The 8,592-nt window shown below is 31.9% G+C and overlaps 1 pseudogene; it reads right to left on the bottom strand.

Moving 5' to 3' along the window:
- Positions 1–5,642: 5,642 nt before the first annotated feature.
- Positions 5,643–6,578, bottom strand: LOC149237752 (protein STRICTOSIDINE SYNTHASE-LIKE 7-like; annotated as a pseudogene).
- Between the last annotated feature and the right edge of the window lie 2,014 nt (positions 6,579–8,592).

Consider the following 8,592-nt stretch of genomic DNA (forward strand, 5'->3'; position numbering starts at 1 on the left):
GAGTAAAAGTTATTCATTTTTACAAACTTGTTGTGGCCAAGGTGCCTGTAGATTTGGATGTATAGTTTGTTCAGTATTTCATTATTTTTGTTAGAGATTCATCAATGCTTACTGCCCTCTCATACTAGCTGCATAAAACACAAATTAGCTCATACATTCATATAAAAACATCTAAGATCCTGCCAACCATGAGCATTTAACTGATAATGGAACCAGTAAACATGCACTTAACTAGTAACAAAACTATGGAAAACCAGTGACATAAGCAACACATTAAACCAAAAATTGAGCCCATTGATCATCATTAAATAATAACACATATTAACATATGCATAGTACTAACCAAGTCATGGACTTCTACATTCCACCCGACCATAGATTGAGGTTGAACAATTTCTTTCTTCCAGCCCAATCACGTCAGTGCCATATTCCAAGCCTAAATTTGGGATTACATGGGATAAACCAAAACATAACCAAACAGGGAATCCAAATGAAACTACATCCACCCCCAAGCCACAATGATTTCACCTAATATCAAGTCTAGAAATCACCAAAACCAATACAAGCTTAGATGCCTCAAAATTTCTTCACCATACTCAGAGGAATTTTCCTGTCTCCACCCACCTATCAAGGGCTCACCTAGAGAAAACCATCTCCACCCTCAACCCTTGGGATTTTCCTGAGATGACTTCATCCAGGATCCAAAATCTATTGGCATCCAAAGCTTGACCAAATAGGTAACCCACTACATCGTGGCTATCTAAGAAACGGAAATCCAGGAAAAAATCCATACCAATGATAGAAAAATTGACCAACAAACCAATTCATGAACCATGGATTCAAATCCTAGTAAGATAATCAAACATGCACATTGTTACCTGCAAAAATCGTCCTGTTGGCTACTCTTTTCTCTATCATTTTTTGCCCTTGCTAGTTGTTGTTCACACCTTCTCTTGGTTGCCACTCAAATTCCTCTTGCGCTCCTTGCTTTCCTTGTTTGTATCTTTCTTGTATCTTCCTTGTGCCCAAGTGCTCTATAGTGTTGTTGTTTTCTCTCTCATTTTTTCTTTTCTTTTCCCCAAAGAGAGAATGTTAGAATGTTCTCTCTCCAAATTATTTTCTTTTTCCTTTTCCTTTTCCTTAATTTTTCCTTGCATGCATATTCTTTCACTATTTTTATCAATTTCTTGTCTCTTCCTCTTCCCCACCTGTTGAAGTGGAATTTATTTCGTTTTCCTCTATTTCTTTTGAATTTTTTCCTCATGTCCTTACTGGCCTGTAATAATTAATTTTTCATTTATTTCCTTTTCCCCTTGTCAATGCCAATTTCCATAGCCAATAAATAATTAACCACAAATAGACCGTGATGTAATACTTTTCCCCTCATTTAGCTTGGAATACATGTCCCATGACCTTGGTTTGATTTTTGGCTTTTATTTTATTTACATGGAAATTTAACTCAGGTTTTTACATAACCCAAAGAAAACCACAAAATTTAAGAAATAAATCTAGTACCTAGTTTCCAAAGCCCTACTTAGACCAAGTTGAAAATATACACATCCACAAACCAAAGAAAAAAATCACAGTAAGGGTGGAGAAGCAAGCTCAGTAATCAAAAGATGTTGGACCAAAGGCTAAAAATATTTTGTGTAGAAAAAAAAAACTCATGTATTTTGGGAGTGCCTCTTGATTTAGAGTAGTCGTGTCGGTACCTATGCATTGTAGAGACCTCAAAATGCTACTATAATTTTTCTCAAATTCACACTTACACTGATATATTGGTCATGATGTATTCATATACCAACAATATATATGTGTCATCTATGCAAAATCCAAATAGTCTCACCATACTAGATTTACATGGTTTATGCCTCACAAGGTTGTAACATCAGTCCAATTTTCACACTGCAAATTTTGTTCCATCGACAAGTTTCCCTACAAACACAAATCCAAACCTACCAGGACCAAGTTCCATACTAAACCCTTTAGTGGCCTCTTCCATTTCCATAATATGAAAATCTCAAAGGAAAGCCTCGTAAATTGTTTAGAAATTCATCATCTTCACATTGGTCCCTCCCACTTTATTCCTCACCCTGTATCTCCATACATTAAAACTTGGAGAAAAAACTATGAGAACAATGTAAACCCTTGTTATAGCTATGGCTAAAAAAATTATTTTCCTTCCACCAGTGGGAATTGAGGTTTCTTTGAAAAAACCTAGGCCAACCTTGACAATTTCCCTTATGCTTTAATCTAAGACTTGTCTGAGGGATTTGATCTCCTGATAATGGTAACAACCTCCAAACTTATTCAAGAAGAAGGTTTCAACACAAGAACAATTTGACAAGCATGAATTTTTGCATTGTTTTAGGCTAGCTATGCCTAGGTTCATGTACCCATTTGTAAAATAATTTAAACCATCAAACTATAACAATTGGTTGGATTTATTTCATGCGGATTCTTCCTTAGACTACATTTTCTACTTGGTTGAAAATTATCAAATATAATATTGGCCTCTCAACTACGCAAATTCCTTGATAATTGAAAAGAAAGACCAAGGGATCCATAGATATTAGGAAGCTTGCAAACATCCTGAAAGTAGATAAAGAACATGTATGATGTCTCAAGTTGGGCACTCGACCCTGCATTTCTTGCATGCATCCAATCCTTATGTTTAGAAAGTTTCTCTAGAGTTGAGTTTTCCCCTTTTGATTTGTAACTTAAGATGGTGTTGTTGCAGGCTAGAAGGTGAAGCTCAAATAACTTGGAAAAGCAATGTGTGGTGACATACATGTTAAAAAGGCATGAAAGCTAAGACACATGCATAATAAGTCTTCTTAATATAATTATCTACATTGACAAAAGTGGGGTTATTTTTTATCTACCTAGTTAAGAGCCTAATGAGTTAGCTAAATTAAACAAGGTGGGGTTTTTTCCAATACATCTAGTTAAGAGCCACGCATAACCCACCTCTTTTAATCAATATACAGTTCAAATAATTATTCTTATTATTTATATCATATGGTATTTAATGATCCATTGTGCCGAGACCTCCCATAAAAAGGTCTTGAATAATAAAAACCCACATAAAACAATCCCAACTACAAGAAAAAAAAATACCAAGTTAATGTCTACTGTTAAGCCATCCACTGCCAAGGAACCATAGTCATGATAATGGAAAACAACACATTCAACTATCAAAACTATGCATCTTTAGAAATGGAAATAGTGTAGGAAATAGTACAAACATTGAAACTTACCAACAAAGTGTGTAGTTGGCTATGAGTGAAATGAAACTAACGAATTTTATACGACACCCTTGATCAAATTATTTAAATTTTGATTTAACACAAATTCCTTGAGAATGATGTTTATAATGTTTAGAACCAAAAAGCATGTATTTCCTCCTAAGAGGTCATAAGTTCAAAACCATAGGGGGTAGAGTATGTATGCCTTCATAGACTTAGCAATGAAATTGTTGTGTGGAGGCGGATCTCACAAACAAGGAGGTCTCATACACCAATTTAATGTCTGGTTTGATCATGAGTGAACATAACCATAGTTATTATTTTAATCTCTCATGGTATCACAACTAGTGACCTGCAATATTGTGAACAAATATGTGTTAGGAAGCATAAACGCTAAGACACATGCACAACATGTCTTCTTAAGATAATTAGCTAAGACACATGCACAACATGTCTTCTTAAGATAATTAACTGAGGTACAATTTTTTTTGGTCCACCTGGTTCAGAGCCCAACGAATTAGCCACAGTGGCTAAGGTGGGGCTTTTTTAAAAGGCTCTTGAGTTGGTAAGCAAGTTATCAAAAAACATAAGCTCCTAATTTCAATGCTTTATAAAGGACAATGAATCACCAATATTTTTATAAAGCACTCAACCCGGCATGGTATCATTACATCTTGTGGTGATGTAAAGTTTCGTGTCATCCACACAATGTAATATTTCTAGTAATGGTTATACCATTTGCAAATATCATTTATTTGAACTTAAGGGAAGCCCACGTTTTACAAGTGTGAGTGGTTAAATTAAATTAAATTAATATTAATTTTAAATTCTAATCCAAACTGATCGTACATTGTAGGTGTAAAGAGAATAAAGAGTGCTAAAACAGAAAGAATTTCAAGAGCCAAAGAAGATGGGTTTGAAAAACTACCCTTCAGCTAAAATTAATGACAGTATGACAGGTTTTTGTCCAAAAAATCATATGGTTTTAAAAAACTACTCATTCCAAATGAAAATGAGGATATGACACGTTATTATGTAGAAAACCATGGTTTCAAACTTAGGCTTCCAATCTTATAAGTCTATCGACCTAAAAGAATTGAAGTTGTTGATTAATATGGTATGTGGTTGGCAAGATAGCAGGACTGTTGAGATTCAATGATACATGGATAGTCAATAAAAGATTCGATGATGTCATTCTTTGGCCTTTTTAATCAGTACTTCTGTAAATGATATTTGGGATTACATTTTTTATTATTATAAATTAATATTTAATAATAAATAAATTAATAAATATAAGTGTAAATAGTTTGGCATTACATTTTTTATTATTATAAATTAATATTTAATAATAAATTAATTAATAAATATAAGTGTTAATAGTTATGGTATATATTTTTTTAAGTTAATATTTAGGGAATTTGAATTGAAAACTTATAACAAGGAATGCTTTAATAGTGTATTCATTTATCGCCAATCCAAACCTATATAAACCAATGAATATGGTATATGTTATAATATATACCTAATTAAATATTTTTCAACAAAAAATTAATAAATAGAATAGTATATGCACATAACAATCTTCTATGTTTTTAATTTATTTATTTTAATATTAAAAAATCTTATTACAATAATATGCATTACAATTTTATCAATTAAAATTTCTAAATTCAACCATGTGTTATAAATGCTATAATTTACCACAAAACTAAAAGTCTGTTCCACTATACTAATAATCCAAAGAAAACATAAGAAGTCTTTAATCAAATAATTATGTTGATATGTGTCTCCCTATTGAAAACTCACAGTCTAATCTTTTTTTTAATCCAAATATCTATCTTATGATCATAAATGAAAGATGTTAGTATATTCTCATCATATCCTCTATATTCATGGATGAAATTTCAAATATTAACTAACTTGCATCTCTAAATCTATGTTTATTTTTCCACATCTACCTAATACAATTATGAAATTATCAAATAACAAATGACATCATGTGAATACATGTTTTTCTTTTCACATTTACCTAATATAATTAAGGAATTTCTTGCAAATTATCAAATAACAAACAACATCATGTGAATACATGTTTACCTTTTCACATTCACCTAATATAATTAAGAAATTGGCATGCAAATTATCAAATAACCAATGACATCATGTGAATTTCGTGCATTTATAGAATGAATTGTTAATAAAACAAATGATTGTGGTAAAGCCATTCATTTTAAAAAGAAAAGATTTTTGTCAATCGGCATATATCAATCACATTTACTAATGTGGTTATGCTAGTATATATAAACATATTTACACACATTAATAGGAAGGGAAATACATGATATTTATCTTCAATTTCAATGCATGAACTAGATATTCCCTTAGAAAAGTCATTCATGATGGAGAGATTAAATGCAATGCATACATTGAAGTTTCATAAAAGATGAGGAAGTTTCGTTCAGCAAAGAGAGCCAGTGCACCTAGGAAGTAAAGATCTTTGAGAAGCACACCACTCTTCTTGGTGGTAATCTCGTATTTCAACAATTGTTCATATGGACATACTCCATGATATTGAATAGGCATTCAAGCAAGTCATATTTGTGTGTAGAATCTATAAAATAAATTGTGCCTTTACTTGCATCTACTCCATCTCCAAATCCTCAATAATATAATAATTGAATCTAGTTATGATCAATGAGAAGATAATAAGGAAAATGGTTTAATTTTTCTTGTTATCAGTGTATTAATGATATCATTTGCATATGTGATGAAGTAATTCTTAATTTTTTCTACATAATTTTGGAAAAAAAAATCAAGATATTACTCAAATTTTAATCCATCTTTTTTGGTTGACAATCTCTCTACATGACCTTCGATCACATTTAACAAACCCTATAAAAGATAATGAGAATGAAACATAAGGAAACTAAAAATAAAGTTGAAGCAAGGAAATGATGATGGTTGATTACCTAATAAGGCTTGCATACTAATAAATCTCCATGGATACCAAAAGTGAGGACCAGAGGATGACTTCCAAGATATGTCCAATTTTCGACACAAACATCGAGATTATCAAGACCCATTGCCACAACCTATATATAGTCTTCCTTGAGAGTCCAAAGTCAGATCTTTTGGGACATATATGAATCTAGATCCATGTTTGTGTGCATTTTTTAGCCTCTTGTTGTGGGCTAATACACCAAATCTTTGATGAGGAGGAAGCTCAATGTTTGCTAGATTGATTGGAGTATTTCTCAAGAGATCCCTCCAACACACTGCTAAAGCTTTGCATAGTGCAATTGCTACCACTGCAATCATGTGATTCCCCATCTCATATATGTAAATTGACATGGGACAGGAGTACATACACAAGGCACATATAGGTCATCATGTGTCCACTAGTACAAGAGGGTCAAAATTTCATATGTTTAGGGTTTATAGTTTGGGTGGATTATCTATAAGGATTGTTGTGATAAGGGTAGAGGGTAAATTCCTTTAAGATATACATCCACTATGGTGTGCCTCATGGATCCTTGTTAAATCACAAGTTATTGATATATCTAGCTTAATATTTGATCTGAAACCCATCCTATATCACTTCAATAATACATTAACTTTTTCATATAATTAAATCATATAAAAAAAATGTAAATCTATATCTTTTGAATATTAATTAATATGATAAAGTTGCGATTTTAAATTTTATCTTCTTTTTTTTACCTTTGAAAAAAAAATCTTAACAAAAGTACAACCATATATGCTTTTAAGAATTCCATCAGGGAAAAGAAAAGTATCATCATCTGAATCCTAGAACTTGTTCACTATCCAAAACCTTTCCATCTTACAATATTTTCCAAAGAATCCTAAAACCTTTGATAAGTTCAGAAAATTCCTTATATAGATATGTTTCTAAAGTGTCCAAAAATGAGAATTCATATAAAAATATAAAAGGAAAAAAGTTATTTATGGCCAAGGTTCAGGAAGATATTTCTTTGAGCAACCTTCTTCTATTGTTTTAATCTTACAAATGTCAAAGTCTAGTTCCAAACAAAATTTTAAGAGGCATGCAACTTCGTGGAAAACATGGTCATATGTAATATGAGGAAATGATGAAGTGAGCTACTATGTATGATGGAAAAGAGGTTGTAAAGTATAATTATTCAGACTTGTGAAACCTTTAATCCAATGTATAACCAAGAGGGAGTCCTCATAAATATGTAAATGGGATATTATTTGATTTAATGCAATGTGAAACAATAATTTTAGAGCCATAAGATCTACATAATTTTTTGTTACTGACTAAAGGCCCACTGGTAAAAAAAATAAAAATTAAAAATTATGTACTTGAGAGGTAGAGAATTCTCCCTACTCTCCCCTTGGGAGATTTATTTAGGCAGTCCCATCAAAGAATGCCCATGGAAAATCTATTTTAATTAGATTCTTTTCAGTTATAGGCTTATGTTTAATATCACTACTAAATCTAAATGATTCCATAATGGCTAAAGTGTTAATATCAATTTTAATAGAAGAGGGAGAAAAGTTCTCAAATATCACCTAATTCGTGTCTAACCACATTCCCCAAGCACCGTAAGGGGAAGAGCCTTATGGTGGTTTTAATGAGGTATCGATAGTTATATTTTTAAGCTTCCTTCGATTGAAGGACCATCCTAGATATGTGGTTGATCCTCTATTCTTTGAATTTCAACCTAGAATGCCTATGTAAATGGATATAAGAGAAAAGATGATCAATATACTCAACATCCATAGAACAAAGGAATCATTTACTAGGTCCATGAAAGGAACATTTTTATAAATTGTCCTATGTAGGGGATTTTTTTCTTGAGCATCATCCACATAAGTAATTTTCTTTTTAAGTACATTTCTGCTTCTAAATTTTTTCCTCCACCAAGGATCAATAGGATTTAAAATGCCTTGCACCAAATGTGAGCAACTAGATTTTGGAGAGTGTTTCCCTAAGAAATGATGAGCCCAAATAATCTAGTCTAAGGATTCTAAGATGGAAACAAAGGATTGTTGCAAGGAGTGAATATAATTATATCATATCTCTATAATTCATCATCCAATTGTATATGATGTGTGGATAACCATTATTTTGTACCTTATAGAATATCTCTTCTAGAGACTTAATTTAGCAAAAAGAAAACCTTCACGATTTAGGCTTGTAACTAGATGATATGATAGTAGATGGTTTTGTTTTCTCTATTCCGAAGGATATTTTCCAATTAAGACCATAGATCCATCCCCAATTTTCCAACAGAGTCCCTAACCAATAAGAGGGAAGGCTTGGAGATAGCCTTCCATATAATCAATCCATTTCAGGAAT

Source organism: Pinus tabuliformis, chromosome 8, assembly GCF_031772625.1.
Source record: "Pinus tabuliformis cultivar Carrire ecotype Pingquan chromosome 8, CPIR1, whole genome shotgun sequence".
NCBI classification, from domain to species: domain Eukaryota; kingdom Viridiplantae; phylum Streptophyta; class Pinopsida; order Pinales; family Pinaceae; genus Pinus; species Pinus tabuliformis.